The sequence below is a fragment of the Chlorocebus sabaeus genome, chromosome 12 (assembly GCF_047675955.1).
Source record: "Chlorocebus sabaeus isolate Y175 chromosome 12, mChlSab1.0.hap1, whole genome shotgun sequence".
Taxonomy (NCBI): Eukaryota; Metazoa; Chordata; class Mammalia; order Primates; family Cercopithecidae; genus Chlorocebus; species Chlorocebus sabaeus.
In genome coordinates, this window is record NC_132915.1 from 103,866,877 (window position 1) to 103,884,912 (window position 18,036).

Sequence of the window (18,036 nt, forward strand, 5' to 3'; positions counted from 1 at the left end):
AGTCAGGCCGATCCAGCATCGCCTCTGTGCTGGGTGATTTGGGTGGGTGTCATCCCTTCCTGGGCCTTAGTCTACTTTTTGGTCATTGTGGCTGGTTGGGTATAGAGTGGCCTGGCCTGAGTCCGGCCCACAGTGAGTGCTCACCCAGTGGGGCGGATGTGGTCATCCCCGAAGTCATTACCAGCCTCACCTTGCTGGTCAGGGTGGGCCCAGCCAGTCCAAGGGCTGCTGATATCCCCCAGCTCTTTGGATCATCTCTTGTGCAGCTGAAACCCTGACAGGGGAAGAGGAACCCCCTGGGAGGGGCTGGGGGAGATCCAGGGTTCCCCGCTGGCACTAACCAGTGTGGCCACCAGAGGGCGCGAGGAGGCAGAGCCTGTACTTGGACAGGATGCTCCCTGCTGGGTTGGGGTCAACACCAGGAAGGGAGCGTGGGCCATAAGGAAACTCCCCTTGGTGCTGGGGCGACCCGCAGCAGCTGATGGGAACTGCAAGCCTCTCCCCAACCCCTAGAGGGTCGGGCTTCTGGGCCCAGCCACTGTCTGTCATGCCTGCACTCAGGCAGCTGGAGGGGTGGGAGGGGAGATGGCTCCTGGCCTTGGCCATGGCTGCCTTGGCCTCCACCAGTGCAGGACTGTGGCACTGATATCTCCAGGCTCCCCGTTCCTGCTCCTCTTTCATAGCGGCCCCCGGACTTGGTTGTGTGAGCACCCTGGTCTTGGCAGAGTCCAAGAGGCATTCCCTGAGGTTGGGGTATCCCTTGGCTCTGTCCTGGGTGTGAGGTCCAGTACCTGGCACGGCTGTGAGAAGGACCTTGGGCCGGAGCTGTGGACTCGGTGCTTTATTCGTTCTAAGATGAAAGCCATTCATTCTTGATGGCTATGACCTTGAGCAACTCACTTCTCTCCAGGCTCCAGGTGTCCCCTTCATTCATTTGTTAACCTTTATTAAGCACCTCCCATGGGCCACGATCAGGCCCTGGGTATTCAGCAGTGAACGAAACTGACAAAAACTCCTGACCTCATTAAGCTGACATTCTTTTTTTTCTTTTTTTTGTGACAGAGTCTCATTCTGTCACCTTCTGTCACCACACCCAGCCAAAACTGACATCTTAATGAGGGATACAGACAAAAACAAGGAAAGATTACAGGGTGTGAATTGCTATAGAGAAAAATGAGGAAGGGGGAGATACAAAGTAAGATCTAAGAAGTTAACAACTGAACAAAGACGCAGGAGTGGGCCAGGCATAGTCGCTCACGCCTGTAATCCTAGCGCTTTGGAAGGCCTAAGCAGATGGATCACTGGAGGCCAGGAGTTTGAGACCAGCCTGGTCAACACAGGGAAATCCTGTCTCTATTAAAAATACAAAAATTAGCCAGGTGTGGCAGTGGGCGCCTGTAATGCCAGCTACTCGGGAGACTGAAGCAGGAGAATTGCTTGAATCTGGGAGGTGGAGGTTGCAGTGAGCTGAACTTGTGCCACTGCACTCCAACCTGGGCGACAGAGTGAGACTCCATCTCAAAAACGAAAGACTTCACTGGGCGGGGTGGCTCACACCTGTAATCCCACCACTTTGGGAGGCTGAGGCAGGTGGATCACGAGGTCAGGAGTTTAGGACCAGCCTGGCCAAGAGGGTTAAACACTGTCTCTACTAAAAATACAAAAATTAGCCAGGGATGGTGGTGGGCGCCTGTAATCCCAGCTACTTGGGAGGCTGAGGCAGAGAATTGCTTGAACCTGGGAGGCGGAGGTTGCAGTGAGCCAAGATCACACCACTGCACTCCAGCCTGGGTGATAGGTGATAGAGTGAGACTTCATCTAAAAAAAAAAAAAGACTTGCAGGAGGGGAGGGGCTGAGCCTTGGGGATAGCAAAAGGAAGAGCTTCCAAGCAGAAGGAACAGCATATGCAAAGGTCCTGAGGGAGGAGCAGGACTGACAATACAGAGAGAGGAGGAGCCAGTGTCTAGAGGTGATAGAGCCAAGGTTGGGGCCAGAGCAGGGATGGTCATGAAGGCCATTTTGGCTTTTACTCTGAGATGGAGCCCCCAGAGAGATGGAGGTGAAGAAGTAACCATCTAACTTACATTTTTACATGATCACCCTGGCAGAGATGTGGCATGATCTCACATAGTGTTATAAGATCACACCGGCTACTGTGCTGAGAATAAACTGTAGGGAGGTCCATGGAAGAAACAGGGAGACCAGTTAGGAACCCACTGTAATAATTCAAGCATGGCTGGGTGCGGTGGCTCACGCCTGTAAGCCTAGCACATTGGGAGGCCGAGGTGGGTGGATCACCTGAGGTCAGGATTTTGAGACCAGCCTGGCCAACATGGTGAAACCCCATCTCTACTAAAAATACAAAAATTAGTCAGGCATGGTGGTGGATGCCTGTAATCCCAGCTACTCAGGAGGCTGAGGCAGGAGAATTGCCTGAACCTGGGAGGCAGAGGCTACAGGGAGCCTAGATCGCACCACTGCATTCACGCCTGGGCAACAAGAGTGAAACTTAGTTTAAAAAAAAAAAAAAAAAAAAAAAAAAAAAATGGCTAGGCGCAGTGGCTCAAGCCTGTAATCCCAGCACTTTGGGAGGCCAAGATGGGTGGATCACGAGGTCAGGAGATCGAGACCATCCTGGCTAACACAGTGAAACCCCGTCTCTACTTAAAAAATACGAAAAACGGCCGGGCGCGGTGGCTCACGCCTGTAATCCCAGCACTTTGGGAGGCCGAGGCGGGCGGATCACAAGGTCAGGAGATCGAGACCATGGTGAAACCCCGTCTCTACTAAAAATAGAAAAAAAATTAGCCGGGCGCAGTGGCGGGCGCCTGTAGTCCCAGCTACTCGGGAGGCTGAGGCAGGAGAACGGTGTGAATCCGGGAGGCGGAGCTTGCAGTGAGCCGAGATTGCGCCACTGCACTCCAGCCTGGGCGACAGAGAGAGACTCCGTCTCAAAAAAAAAAAAAAAAAAAAAAAAATACGAAAAACTAGCCGGGCAAGGTAGCGGGCGCCTGTAGTCCCAGCCACTCGGGAGGCTGAGGCAGGGGAATGGCGTAAACCCGGGAGGCGGAGCTTGCAGTGAGCTGAGATCTGGCCACTGCACTCCAGCCCGGGCGACAGAGCGAGACTCCATCTCAAAAAAAAAAAAAAAAAGGTTAGGTGAGAGTGGTGGTGGGCACCTGTGGTCTCAGCTACTCAGTAGACTGAGGTAGGAGAATCGCTTGAACCCGGAGGCGGAGGCTGCAGTGAGCTGTGATCGTGCAATTGTACTCCAGCCTGAGTGACTGAGTGAGACTGTCTCAAAAAGAAAAAATAAAAATTGAGATCCAAAAGGATATGTCAGGTAAGCAGTTGGATACACAAGTCTGGAATTCAGGGCCCTAGTCTGGGCTGGAGATAGAGGCTGGGAACCCTTCAAGCTGTGTACTCCTCCACCAGTTACCCAGGGAACCTGTTAAAAGGTACATTCCTGCCCCCTCCCAATTCTCTGAAGGTTCTGATTTAGTAGGCTGTGGGTGAGGCCTGACGTTATTTACTCTCTCTCTCTTTTTTTTTTTGGTAGAGACACAGTTCTCACTATGTTGCCCAGGCTGGTCTCAAACTCCCGAGCTCAAGTGATCTTCCTGCCTCAGCCTCCTAAAGTGCTGTGATTACAGGCATGAGCCACTGTACCTGGCCTTTTTAATTTTTATTTATTTATTTTTGAGACAGAGTATCGCTCTGTCTTACTCTGTCACCCAGGCAGTGATGTACTCGCCAGAGTACAGTGGTGCTCTGTACTCTGTACCACAGCTCATTGCAGCCTTGACCTCCTGGGCTCAACTGATCCTCCTGCCTCAGCCTCCCAAGTAGCTGGATCTACAGGCCCTTGCCACCACCCTGGCTAATTTTTAAATTTTTTGTAGAGGTGAGATCTCGGTATATTACCCAGGCTGGTCTTGAATCCTGAGCTCAAACAATCCTCCTGCCTCAGCCTCCTAAAGTTCTGGGATTACAGGTGTGAGCCACCACACCCAGGCTGGTGTTTTGTTTTGTTTTGTTTTGTTTTGAAACGAGTCTCCCTCTGTCGCCCAGGCTGTAGTGCAGTAGCAGGATCTCAGCTTACTGCAACCTCTACCTCTTGGGTTCAAGTGATTCTCCTGCCTCAGTCTCCCAAGTAGTTGGGATTACAGGTGTGAGACACCATGTCCCCCTAATTTTTGAACTTTTATTGGAGACTGGGTTTCAGCAGGTTGGCCAGGCTGGTCTTGAACTCCTGAGCTCAAGCAATTCCCCCCACCTTGACCTCCCAAAGTGCTGGGATTACTGATGTGAGCCACCACGCCTTGCCAAGGCGATGGCTTTTATAGAAATCTGTTCCCTGATTTTTTAAGTAGCAAGTAGTACCTTCTCTTGTAAACTCCAATTGTAAGTGCTTCTGGCTCCCTGTCTGCTGAAGTCAGGGGCTATCGGCCCCTTTGCTGAGTGCCCCAAACTGCGGAGTTTCCTGAGCTCCTTCGTCTGCTTTTAAAGTTCTTTTGCTTCCTCCTTTGCTGGCATGTTGCCAGGATAAAGAACATGGAATCTGGAGTGGGTCCCACGTGGGCTGTAGTCCTGACATGGCGTGGGGAATGTGTGACCTTGGGCATGTTACTTAGCCTCTCTGAACCTTCATTTCTCCATCTTCAAGTGAGGACAATATTACTTTGTAGAATGCAGGTAAGGCACAGTGAATGGTATTTGATTATCTGGTCTTCTGATTGTCCCAGAGCCATGAGTAAGGATGCTTTTTGCTGTAAGGAACCAACTCAAACTGGCTTAAGAAGACCATGTACAGGCTGACATAACACAGAGTGCAAAGATGTAATCCCAGCACTTTGGGAGACTGAGGTGGATGGATCACTGGAGGTCTGGAGTTTGAGACCAGCCTGGCCAACACAGGGAAACCCCATCTCTACTAAAAATACTGAAATTAGCTGGGCGTGGTGGCGGGCACCTGTAATCTCAGCTACTCAGGAGGCTGAGGCAGGAGAATCGCTTGAACCTAAGAGGCAGAGGTTTCAGTAAGCCAAGATCGCGCCACTGCACTCCAGTTTGGGTGACAGAGCGAGACTCCATCTCAAAAAAAAGAGTCACTTCTAGGCTGGGCGTGGTGGCTCACACCTGTAACCCCAGCACTTCAGGAGGCCGAGGTGGGCGGATCACAAGGTCAGGAGATCGAGACCATCCTGGCTAACACGGTGAAACACCGTCTCTACTAAAAATACAAAAGCAAAATTTAGCTGGGTGTGGTGGCGGGTGCCTGTAGTCCCAGCTACTTGGGAGGTTGAGGGGGAGAATGGCGTGAACTCAGGAGGCAGAGCTTGCAGTGAGCTGAGATCGCACCACTGCACTCCAGCCTGGGTGACAGAGCGAGACTCCATCTCAAAAAAAAAAAAAAAAAGAGTCACTTTTGAAGAAAGAACCCCAGCCAGCCTCTCCACATTGGCCCAAATAGAATCACGTGTCCATTTCTGAACCAAGTGTTGACAATCACTGACAAGGAGGTGAGATTATCAACAGGCCAAGCAGACTCATCCTCAGAACCAGGCTGGGCTCAGCCTCCTCTGCAGCAGTGTGCCATGGACACTCAGTGTGATTTATTGGCAAGTGAGCCAATAAATGTTGATCACCACCCTCTTTGGGGCAGCTGGGCAGGGTCTATGGTGGCCTCTGTGGGGCAGGATTCTATTTTATGTCCATGGTTCCTGTGAAAAGTGAACATGTTGTTCTGATGAGCTGGCTCAGCCAAGGTGGGGGTCCACTCCCTGGACATCCACTTAAGCAGTCAGCTGCAGAGGGCGCCACTGCTTGTCTTGGACAGGGGACCCACGGACCTCCTGCTAGAGGAGTTCTGGTCCCGTGTGCCCAAGGTGCAGCTGGCCCAGGAAGGAGGAGGCTGGTGTGCATCTCTCCTGGGGGTGGTTCCCCAGCTCCATCTTCACAAATTTTAATACCTCCCATCCGTTTGCAACTAACCTGTTCTCCTACTGGCATCTGTGACAGCTTTTTTTTTTTTTTTTGAGATGGAATCTTGCTCAGTTGCCCAGGCTGGGGTGCAGTGGTGCAGTTTCAGCTCACTGCAACCTCTGCCTCCTGGTTCAAGCAATCCTCCCACCTCAGCCTCCCAAGTAGCTGGGAATACAGGCATGTGCCACCACACCTGGCTAAGTTTTTTTTTTTTTTTTTTTTTGGTATTTTTAGTACAGATGGAGTTTCACCATGTTGACCAGGCTAGTCTCAAACTTCTGACCTCAAGTGATACACCCACCTTGGCCTCCCACAGTGCTGGGATTACAGGCGTGAGCCACTGTGCCTGGCCCGTCTTTTTTTTTTTTTGTTTAGACAGAATCTTGCTTTGTCACCCAGGCTGGAATGCAGTGGCGCGATTTCAGCTCACTGCAACCTCTGCCTCCTGGGTTCAAGCAATTTTCCTGGCTCAGCCTCTGGAGTAGCTGGGATTACAGGCATGTGCCACCACGCCCAGCTAATTTTTGTATTTTTAGTAGAGAAAGGGTTTCACTGTGTTGGCCAGGCTGGTCTTGAACTCCTGACCTCAGGTGATCCTCCCGCCTCGGCGTCCCAAAGTGCTGAGATTACGGGCGTGAGCCACCGCACCCAGCTGGCCCAAGTCTTTAAATATAATTGCAACTGGGGGTATGGCAGCGGCCAGAGGTCCTGAGTTGGTGGAGGACCCGAGCCCAGGGAGTCAGTGCTTCTTCCCTCTCTTTCCTACTTTTCTCCCCACTCCCTCCCTCCCCAAGAGTCTTTGGAGGATTGTCCTGTGGATGAAGTTGAAGACGCATTTCAGGGCCTGGGAAAAGAAGATGAGGAAATTGATCAATTCAGTGATAATACATTCGGGTCAGGTGCAATTGATGATCATTGGCAGGAAGCACATGAGTGCCTGACTGAACTGGAAGAAAAGCAACCAGTGGCAGTTATTGAACAAAAAGGCCATGGAGAGAGGGATGAAATTGACTTGTTGGGTGACCATGAGGAGAATCTGGTAGAAAGGCTCAGTAAGATGGTGATTGAAAATGAACTAGAAGATCCGGCAATCATGAGGACAGTGCAAACCAGGCCAGTTTTATAACCCCAACCAGGAAGTCTGAATTCCAGGATCTGGGATGAATCTGAAGTTCTGAGGGGAATCCAAAGACTACTGCTCACTCAGGAAGTGCCTACAGTGTCTGTATTAGAATGTGCCTTGCCTCAGAGGCCCCCAGGGTCCAGAAGATGATCAGGACCTTTCTGAACATGCATTACCGAGGCGGTCAACTTCATCTATCATTGGCAGTCCTCCTGTTAGAGCTGTCCCCATAGGCGCCCCACCTAAGCAGATGACTGTACCCAGTCTCGCCCAACACTTTCTGTGTCCCAAGCCTGTCCATGTTCAGCCCCCAGTGCCACCGCATTATCCTGCTCCCTATGGTGACAGGACATCTCCAAGTCAGCTCTGCTGTGTCCCGCTACAGCCTGGATGTATGTCTCCCAGCCAGTTCGCATGGGTCCCTGGATTTGTTGGTAGTCTGTTTGCTGCCATGAATCCCAAGTTACTACAAGGGCCAGTAGGCAGATGCTTCCCCCAGCACCAGGCTTCTGTGCCTTCTTTAGTGCTCCACTCCTGCTGCACCACCTACACAGCAGCACCCTCCTGGCCCAGGACTCCACCTGCAAAGCCTAAGATCTCAGGCCCCAATGTTTATACTGGACACAACTCACTTTCATCCACAGCATTGTTGACTCTTGCATCAGAGACAGCAACAGAATAGAAATCAGCATCGGAATCTCAATGGTGCAGGAGATAGAGGAAGTCAATGGAACACTCATCAAGATAATCTCTGAAAGGATCCATATGCCAATCTCATGTTGCAGCGGGAAACGGATTGGGTCCCTAAAATCCAGATGATGCAATTGCAGACCACTGATCCCTACCTGGAAGATTTTTATTACCAGAATTACTTGGAAAAACTGTCAGCTGCTGAAGAAAAATAAGGTGATGGCCCTAAAAAGGAGTGCACCAAGCTCATCACCCCTCAGGTGGCCAAACTTGAGCACGCCTATAATCCAGTGCAATTTGCGGGCACTTTCGGAAAGCTGACTGTTTCTAGTGTAAATAATCAGCAAAAAATGACTGATGCTCTTGTGACATCTTGGAGTGAGGATAATGAGACAGAAGAAAAGTTCGAGACAAGAGGAGAAAACCCTTGTCATGGCCGAGCGCAGTGGCTCAAACCTGTAATCCCTGCACTTTGGGAGGCTGAGGCGGGCAGATCATGAGGTCAAGAGATCGAGACCATCCTGGCTAACACGGTGAAACCCCGTCTCCACTGAAAATACAAAAATTAGCCGGGCGTGGTGGCGGGCGCCTGTAGTCCCAGCTACTCGGGAGGCTGAGGCAGGAGAATCGCTTGAACCTGGGAGGTGGAGGTTGCAGTGAGCCAAGATCATGCCATTGCACTCCAGCCTGGCGACAGAGGGAGACTCCATCTCACACAAACAAACAAAACCCTGTCATAATTGAGAAAACCTACAGATTACTCCTTGATGCGAAGGACTATGAAAGTCATTATTGCCTGAACCTAGAATGGATGAGGGAAAGCACAAAATGTGTAGCATGTAGGACAAGTTAAGGAGGAAATTGCCTGGACAAGAGAGGCCTAGTGATGACCACTTTGTGCAGATCATGTGTATCTGAAAAGGGACGAGAACGGTTGCCTGTATTCTTCCTTTCCTCTCCACAGAGCAAGCAACTGACATTCTCCTGATAACAGCCAGGAACCTCCCTTTCCTTATCAAGAAGGACGCAGAGGGGCGAGGCACCCTGGCTCACTCTTGTAATGCCAGCACTTTGGGAGGCCGAGGCGGGCAGATCACTTGAGATCGGGAGTTCGAGACCAGCCTGGCCAACATAGTGAAACCCCATCTCTACTAAAAATACAAAAATTAACTAGCCATGGTGGTGCATACGTGTAATCCCAGCTACTTGGGAGGCTGAGGCAGGAGAATCGCTTGAACCTGGGACGCAGAGGTTGCAGTGAGCCGAAATCGCACCAGTGCACTCCAGCCTATGTGACAGAGCGAGACTCCGTCTCAAAATAGATAAATGAATAAATAAGTTAAAAATAGCCGAGTGTGGTGGTGTGCACCTATAGTCCCAGCTACTTGAGAGGCTGAGGTGGGAGGATCATTTTAACCCAGGAGTTCAAGGCTGCTGTGGGCTATGATCACACCACTGCACTCCAGCCTGGGTGACAGAACGAGACACTGTAGCTAAATAAATACATGTGAAATGTGAGCTTGCTTCTATGAAAATAACTTTTTATGTCAGGTTTCATGTTTGAAACAGCTACACACAATTTCTGATAACTTGTTATCAGGAGAAATAGGCTTTGTAATGGTAGGCTCTTAAGAAATTATTGATGGCTACTAATAGTGAGAACCTTTATTCACAGCTGCAGGTGATATAAAATCTGGACCTTTTTAGGCCGGGCTTGGTGGCTCACGCCTGTAATCCCAGCACCTCGGGAGGTCGAGGTGGGCGGATCACCTGAGGTCAGGAGTTTGAGACCAGCCTGACCAACATGGAGAAACCCCGTCTCTACTAAAAATACAAAATTAGCCAGGCGTGGTGGCGCATCCCTGTAATGCCAGCCACTTGGGAGGCTGAGGCAGGAGAATTGCTTCACCCTGGGAGGTGGTGGTTGTGGTGAGCCGAGATTGCATGCACCATTGCACTCCAGCCTGGGCAACAAGAGCAAAACTCTGTTTCTTTTTGAGACAGTATCATTCTATCACCCAGGCAGGAGTGCAGTGGCTTGATCACAGCTCACTGTAGCCTCCACCTCCCTAGTCTCAGGTGATCTTCCTACCTCAGTCTCCCAAGTAGCTGGGACCACAGGCACACACCATGACGGCTGGTTTTTTTATTTTATTTTTTTGTAGAGACAAAGTCTCATTATGCTGCCTAGACTGGTCTTGAACTCCTGGGCTCAAGTGATCCGCCCTCCTTGGCTCCCAAAGTGCTAAGACTATAGGTGTGTACTACTACATCCAGCCTGAAATGATTTTTTAATCTCTTTTTTTTTTTTTTTTTTTTGAGACAGAGTCTTGCTGTATCGCCCAGGCTGGAGTGCAGTGATGCCATCTCAGCTCACTGCAACCTTCGCCTCCTGGGTTCAAGCGATTCTCCTGCCTCAGCTTCCCAAATAGCTGGGACTACAGGCACGTGCCACCACGCTCGGCTAATTTTTGTGTTTTTTTAAAGTAGAGACGGGGGTTTCACCATGTTGGCCAGGCTGGTCTCGAACTCCTGAACTCAAGTGATCTGCCCTCCTTGACCTCCCAAAGTTCTGGGATTACAGGCCTGAGCTACTGCGCTCAGCCTCTTTCTTTCTTTCTTTCTTTTTTTTTTTTTTTTGTTGAGGCAGAGTCTCGCTCTGTCACCCAGGCTGGAGTGCAATGGCCGGATCTCAGCTCACTGCAAGCTCCGCCTCCTGGGTTTACGCCATTCTCCTGCCTTAGCCTCCCGAGTAGCTGGGACTACAGGCGCCCGCCACTTTGCCCGGCTAGTTTTTTGTATTTTTTAGTAGAGACGGGGTTTCACCGGGTTAGCCAGAATGGTCTCGATTTCCTGACCTCGTGATCCGCCCGTCTCGGCCTCCCAAAGTGCTGGGATTACAGGCTTGAGCCACCGCGCCCAGCCGCCTCTTTTCTTTCTTAAGCTGCGTCCTGGCTATGTTAGTGTTTATTTTATTATAGATCCTTAAACTAAACTTACACATTCTGTTACGGGTTGAATTGCATCCTCCCTGAATTCATGTGTTGAAGTTCTTACCCCTAGTACCTCAGAATGTGACCTTACTTTGTTTTGGTTTGTTTCTTTGAGACAAAGTCTAGCTCTGTTGCCCAGGCTGGAGTGCAGTGGCACGATCTCGGGTCACTGCAACCTCCACCTCCCGGTTCAAGCAATTCTCTTGCCTCAGCCTCCTCAAGTAGCTAGGACTACAGGTGCATGCCACCATGCCCGGCTAATTTTTGTATTTTTAGTAGAGACGGGGTTTCGCCGTGTTGGCCAGGCTGGTCTTGAACTCCTGAGCTCATGATCTGCCCGCCTCCGCCTCCCGAAAGTGCTGGGATTACAGCTGTGAGCCACTGTGCCCGGCCGCTCATTTGGATATAGGGTCATCATAAATGTAATCCGTTAAGATGGGGCCCTACTGAAGTAGAGTGGGTCCCTAATCCAGTATATCTAATGTCCTTACAAAAAGGGGAAATTTGGACACAGGCACACACACAGAACACCAGATGGAGGTTGGAGTTATGCTGCCAGGGAACCACCAGAAGTTAGAACAAAGTTGGCAATACATCCTTCCCTGGCACCTTCAGAAGGAGCACAGCCCTGCAGACACTTTGATCTTGAACTCCAGCCTCCAGAACTGCCAGACAATACATTTCCTTTTTTTTTTTTCTTTCTGAGACAGAGTCGTGCTCTGTCACCCAGGTTGGAGTACAGTGGTGCCATCTCAGCTCATTGTAACCTCTGCCTCTCAGGTTCTAGCAATTCTCCTATCTACCTTGGGTGAAAAAGCGAGACCCTGTCTCAAACAAAACAAAACAAAACAAAACAAAACAATACAAAGAAACTAATCTCTTAAAGAGAATTGAGAGACTTTCAGTTTTCTGTACGCGGGGATAGTTTGTCTAGCAGAGGGCATATTTGTTGCTTGAAAGACTGGCAAAATCCTTCCTGTTGTTTGTAACAGTAAACACTGGGTGAGTTTATGCATTCTCAGAAACTGTTGGTTGGGGCTCCAACACGGAAAGACAGCTGTACCTGTGCCATGTTAAATCAGAGAAAAAGGTTGTTGAATAATAAGTGTAACATGAGTTGATTTAAGTGAAAAATATTTTCATTTGCCTTGAAAAGTCAGCAAGGAGGACATTAAAAGGTCAACAACAGTTAATAGGTCAGTGCAGTGGCTCATTCCTGTAATCCCAGCACTTTGGGAGACTGAAGCGGGAGGATTGCTTTAGCTCAGGAGTTCGTGACCAGCCTGGGCAACATAGCAAGACCCTGTCTCTAACTAATAAATAATAATAATAAAACAGTGGTTAACATCCGAAAAAAAAAAAAAAAAAAAGAAACTGTTGATTGGGTATAAACTGGCCTAACCCTTTTGGCAAGATTTCTTGTCTTTTTTTTTTTTTTTTTTTTTTGAGTGTTGCTCTTTTGCCCAGGCTGGAGTGTAGTGGCGCAATCTCGGCTCGCTGCAAGCTTCACCTCCTGGGTTCACACCATTCTCTTGCCTCAGCCTGCCAAGTAGCTGGGACTACAGGCGCCCGCCACCACGCCCGCCTAATTTTGTTGTATTTTTAGTAGAGACGGGGTTTCACCATGTTAGCCAGGATGGTCTCAATCTCCTGACCTCATGATCTACCTGCCTCGGCCTCCCAAAGTGCTGGGATTATAGGCATGAGCCACCGCACCTGGCTTCAAGTTTTGTGTTTTTTTGTAGAGACACCATATTTCCAGGCTGGTCTTGAACTCCTGGGCTCAAGCCCGCCTCATCTCCTAAAGTGCTAGGATCACAGGCATGAGCCACACTGTACCCAGCCCCCCAAAATAAGTCTTTAAAGTTTGATCCTTCATTTAACTTTTATTTTTATTTTTATTTTTTTTTGAGACGGAGTCTCGCTCTGCCGCCCAGGCTGGAGTGCAGTGGCCGGATCTCAGCTCACTGCAAGCTCCGCCTCCCGGGTTCACGCCATTCTCCTGCCTCAGCCTCCCAAGTAGCTGGGACTACAGGCGCCCGCCAGCTTGCCTGGCCAGTTTTTTGTATTTTTTTTTAGTAGAGACGGGGTTTCACCGTGTTAGCCAGGATGGTCTCGATCTCCTGACCTCGTGATCCGCCCGCCTCGGCCTCCCAAAGTGCTGGGATTAACTTTTAAAGTGAAACTCTCAGAGCATCTATTTTGGCTAGGTTCTGTGGGACATGAGGAAGTGGCCCTTGCCTGAAGAGAGCACCCAACAGGAGGTGGCACAAGATTTCCACACACACACGGGTGCCCACAGCAGGGATATTGGGACCCATACCCAGGAGGGAGCCATCAAAGCATCCTGAGAAGCGGGAGCCACAGCAGGCCTCAGGGAGGAGGCAGCATCTGAACTTGGCCTAGAGGGTTCCCACAGTTGCAGGGGCTGGAGATCCTAGCCCAGGCCCAGCCCCTGTGCTCCTGAAGTGGACACTCTAGAGATGAGTGGAGGATCAACCCTGTTTCTGGTTTGGGGTGGTTTGTGTGTTTGGGGCAAGGGAATTTCTCAGGTTGCCCTTATTTTCTGAAACGCACATACTCCTGGATGTTTCTGTGTAAACCATCTGCTTTTACCAAAGCACGAGTTCCTCTCAACTCTCCATGGGGACCGGGGAGGTGGGGGTTGCAGATATCAGACAGACTAGGAGCTTCAGGGTGGCCTGTGGGTCTGGTGAATTTTGTGGTTCTCCAAGTGTGATCCTTGGCCAGTAGCACCAGCATCACCTGGACATCTATTAGAAATGCAAATTTTCGGCAGAGCACAGTGGCTCACTCTTGTAATCCCTGGACTTCGGGAGGCTGAGGTGGGTGGATCACCTGGGGTCAGGAGTTTGAAACGAGCCTGGCCAATATGATGAAACCCCGTCTCTACTAAAAATACAAAAAATTAGCCAGGCGTGGTGGCAGGCGCCTGTAATCCCAGATACTCAGGAGGCTGAGGCAGGAGAATCGCTTGAACCCGGGAGTGCGGAGGTTGCAGTGAGCTGAGATCACACCACTGCACTCCAGCCTGGCCACAAGAGCAAAACTCTGTCTCAAAAACAACAACAACAACAACAACAACAACAAAAAGAAATGCAAATTTTCTGGCCCCATCTCAAACCTATTGAATCAGATACTTTTAGAGAATTGGTTCCTGTAATCTGTGTTTTAACAAGCCTGTGACTCTGGTTTGAGAACCACTGATAGTGATATTTACTCCAGGTGACCCAGGGAAGTGGGGCCCAGCCTGGGCTCCCCCGGCCCGTGTCCACCTTTCCTGACTGCTCCGTGCTCACCTCCAAGAGGCTGAAGCTGTTCCTGACTGATGGCTCACGGGAGGACTGTGAGCTGGGATGCTGTTTGGCTAACATCCTCTCCTGCAGGGAGGGGGTGAGGTCTGCAAGGGGTACCCAGGGCATTCTCTGGAATGCTACCTCCCTCCCACTTAATGTACTAGGTGGCATATTAGTATTATTAATCCATAAATTCATTCAACAACTTTTTTTGTTGATTGCCTACCGTATACAGGTTGGTTTGGCTGTTGGAGATACAGAAATGACTGTGAAATCACCCTAGTCCACAAGGAATCCACGGTCCAGTGGGGACATTGGGGTGGCCACCAGGCAGTGATAGAGCAATCTCATAAAAGTTTATATTACAACCAGGTGCAGTGGCTTGTGCTTGTAATCCTAGCTACTCGGGAGACTGATGCACCTCCTCGGGAGGTGGGAGAATCACTTGAGACCAGGAGTTTGAGACCAGCCTGGGAAACACAGTGAGACTCTCTCAAAAAAAAAAAAAATTAGCCAGGCTTGGTGACCCGCACCAGCAGTGTTAGCTACTCAAGAGGCTGAGGAGGGAGGATTGTTCGAGCTCAGGAGCTTGAGGCTGCAGTAAGCTGTAATCATGCCAGTGCACTCTAGTCTGGGTATGTTTTATATATATATGTGTGTGTGTATATATGTATAAAAATGTATATGTATAAAAATATGTGTGTATTTATGTTTATTTATTGATGTTTATTTTTTGAGATAGAGTCTCACTATTTCACCCAGGCTTGAGTACAGTGGCACAATCATGGCTCACTGCAGTCTTGAACTCCCAGGCTCAAGCGACCCTCCCACCTCAGCCTCCCGAATAGCGGGAATTACAGGCATATGCCACCATGCCTGGCTAATTTTTAAAAATGTTTTGTAGAGATGGTGTCTCCCTATGTTGCCCAGGCTGATTTCAAACTCCAGGTTTCAAGCAATCCTCCCAACTCAGCCTCCAAAAGTGCTGAGATTACAGGCGTGAGCCACCATGCCTGACAATGTTTTTTTTTTTTTTTTTTTTTTTTGAGATGGAGTCTCACTCTGCGGTCCAGGCTGGAGTGTAGTGGTGGGATTCCTGCTCACTGCAACCTCCACCTTCTGGGTTTGAGCAATTCTCCTGTATCAGCCTCCTGAGTAGCTGGGATTACAGGTGCTTGCTACCACGCCTGGCTAATTTTTTTGTATTTTTAGTAGAGATGGGGTTTCGCCCGTTGGCCAGGCTGGTCTGGAACTCCTGACCTCAAGTCATCTGTCCGCCTCGGCCTCCCAAAGTGCTGGGATTACAGACGTGAGACACTGTGCCCAGTCCCCCCCCCTTTTTTTTTTTAAGTGATGGGGCCTCCCTATGTTACTCAGGCTGGTCTCAAACTTCTGAACTCAGGTAATCCTCCCACCTCAGTCTCCCAAAGTGCTGGGATTACAGGCATGAGCCACCATGCCTGCCACCCCCCCACCGGCAAATTTTGTTTACAGTTAATATTGCAAAGGCCTCCTCTCTCTACATGCTTTCTTGTCTTTCCAATCCATGCTCTGCATTTTTGGAGATGGAGTCTCACTCTATCCTCCAGGGTAGAGTGCAGTGTTGCAATCTTGGCTCACTGCAACCTCTGCCTTCCAGGTTCATGCAATTCTCATGCCTCAGCCTCCCGAGTAGCTGGGATTACAGGCATGTACCACCACGCCTGGATAATTTTTGTATTTTTAGTAGAGATGAGGTTTCCACATGTCAGCCAGGCTGGTCTGGAACTCCTGACCTCAGGTGATCTGGTGATCTGCCCGCCTCGGCCTCCCAAAGTGCCAAAGTGCTGGCATTACAGGCGTGAGCCACTTTGCGCTCGGCCACTTTTTTTTTTTTGAGATGGAGTTGCGCTCTGTTGCCCAGGTTGGAGTGCAGTGGTGCAATCGTGGCTCACTGTAACCTCTACCTCCTGGGTTTAAGTGATTCTCCTGCCTCAGCCTCCTGAGTGGCTGGGACTATAGGCACCGGCTGCCACGCCTGGCTAATTTTTGTATTTTTAGTAGATACGAGGTTTCACTGTGTTGGCCAGGCTGGTCTCGAATTCCTGACCTCAAGTGATCCACCTGCCTCAGCCTCCCAAAGTGCTAGGATTACAGGTGTGAGCCACAGCACCCGACCTAGAGTGAAATACTGAAAACCCTCTCATGGCTTTCCAGGCTTCTGAGGGATGAAGTCCAACACCTTAGGCTGGACTACCAGACGCTGCATAGTCTGGTCCTGCTGACTTTGGCAGGATTTCTCTCATCACTGGCCCTGTAACACTTCAACGGACTGCAGTAATGATGCTTCATAGAATATGCTGTGTTCTCTTGTACCTGCATGTGGTAACTGCATACCTACTGCTCTCTGCTTAGAATTCCCTTTGCTGCTTGTCTGGCGAACTTCCACTCATCTTTCATGGCTCAGTTCCAATACCATCACCTCTGGGAACCATCTCCTGCCTGCCCCAGGAGGACTGGGACCTCCTTTTCCTGTCCTCTTTTCCTTGAACCTGTATTTCTTTTTTTGAGACAGAGTCTCGCTCTGTCACCCAGGCTGAAGTGCAGTGGTGATTTTGGCTCACTGCAACCTCTGCCTTCCAGGTTCAAGCAGTTCTCCCTGCCTCTGCCTCCCTAGTAGCTGGGATTACAGGCACACACCACCATGCCCGGTTAATTTTTGTATTTTTTAGTAGAGATGGGGTTTCACTATGTTGGGCAGCCTGGTCTTGAACTTCTGACCTTAGGTGATCTGCTTGCCTCAGCCTCCCAAAGTGCTGGGATTACAGGCGTGAGCCACCGCAGAGTCTTAAAAGGTTGGGTTCCAATGAGGATTAGGAAATCTGTCAATTATTCGACAGAGAGACAATGAATGGACCAAAGAATAGGGGAGCTCCCTGACATTGCAGAACAAATTCAGTATGCAGTATACTGTGAAAGCGAGGCAGAAAAGCAGGTTTTGTTTGCGAGTTTGACTTTAGGATTGCAGGTGAAAAACTTGTGTGACCCTGGAGGTGTGTGGCTAAGGTGCTGCGGAGTCACCGGAGAAAGATCAAGGGACTGTGGCCCAGTTGGCTCGGAGGTTGTTCAGGTCTCCCAGATTCCAGGGCGGCATTATGAGCCACGTGACAGACCTCCCCTGACTGGCTGACAGCGAAGCATAATTGAGAAGATGGCGGACCAGCAAGGACCTCATCAGAATAGGTCTGTACACAGAGCGGCATGGAGAGCGCAGGAGGGTAGGAGGCCGGGCGGGCGCGGTGGCTCACGCCTGTAATCCCAGCACTTTGGAAAGCCGAGGCGGGCGGATCATGAGGTCAGGAGATCGAGACCATCCCGCCTAACACGGTGAAACCCCGTCTCTACTAAAAATACAAAAAAAAAAAAAAAAAAAAAAAAAAAGCCGGGCGTGGTGGCGGGCGCCTGTAGTGCCAGGTACTCGGGAGGCTGAGGCAGGAGAATGGCGTGAACCCGGGAGGCGGAGGTTGCAGTGAGCCGAGATCGCGCCACTGCACTCCAGCCTGGGCGACGACAGAGAGAGACTCCGTCTCAAAAAAAAAAAAAAAAAAAAAAAAAAAAGAGAGTGCAGGAGGGTAGTGACGCACAAGGGGAATGCCGACCCTTTTTCCTGTTGGGCCCAAGACAGAGGCGATGTGGGCAGGGGAGAGAGGCTGGGGAATGCCCAGAAGCCGATTCCATCTCTGCACTAACAGTGGACTAGGGGCAGGGCTGGATTTTCGGAGGCAGTGTGCAGCTCCCAATAACGTGTTCCGTGGGTCCTCTGTGAGCCTAGTTTCCTGGTGGGTACCAAGGGGAGCGCGTCGGAACCGTACGCTCCTTTGAGTGAGGGGAATCCGGGAGGACCCAAGGCAGGGGAAACAGGGCCGAGCGGGAAAGCCCTTGAAT

At 50.3% G+C, this 18,036-nt stretch overlaps 1 pseudogene; it reads left to right on the forward strand.

Annotated features, from left to right (window-relative positions):
* The first annotated feature begins 6,678 nt into the window (after window positions 1-6,678).
* Window positions 6,679-9,114, forward strand: LOC103239934 (protein PAT1 homolog 1-like; annotated as a pseudogene).
* Window positions 9,115-18,036: the final 8,922 nt, after the last annotated feature.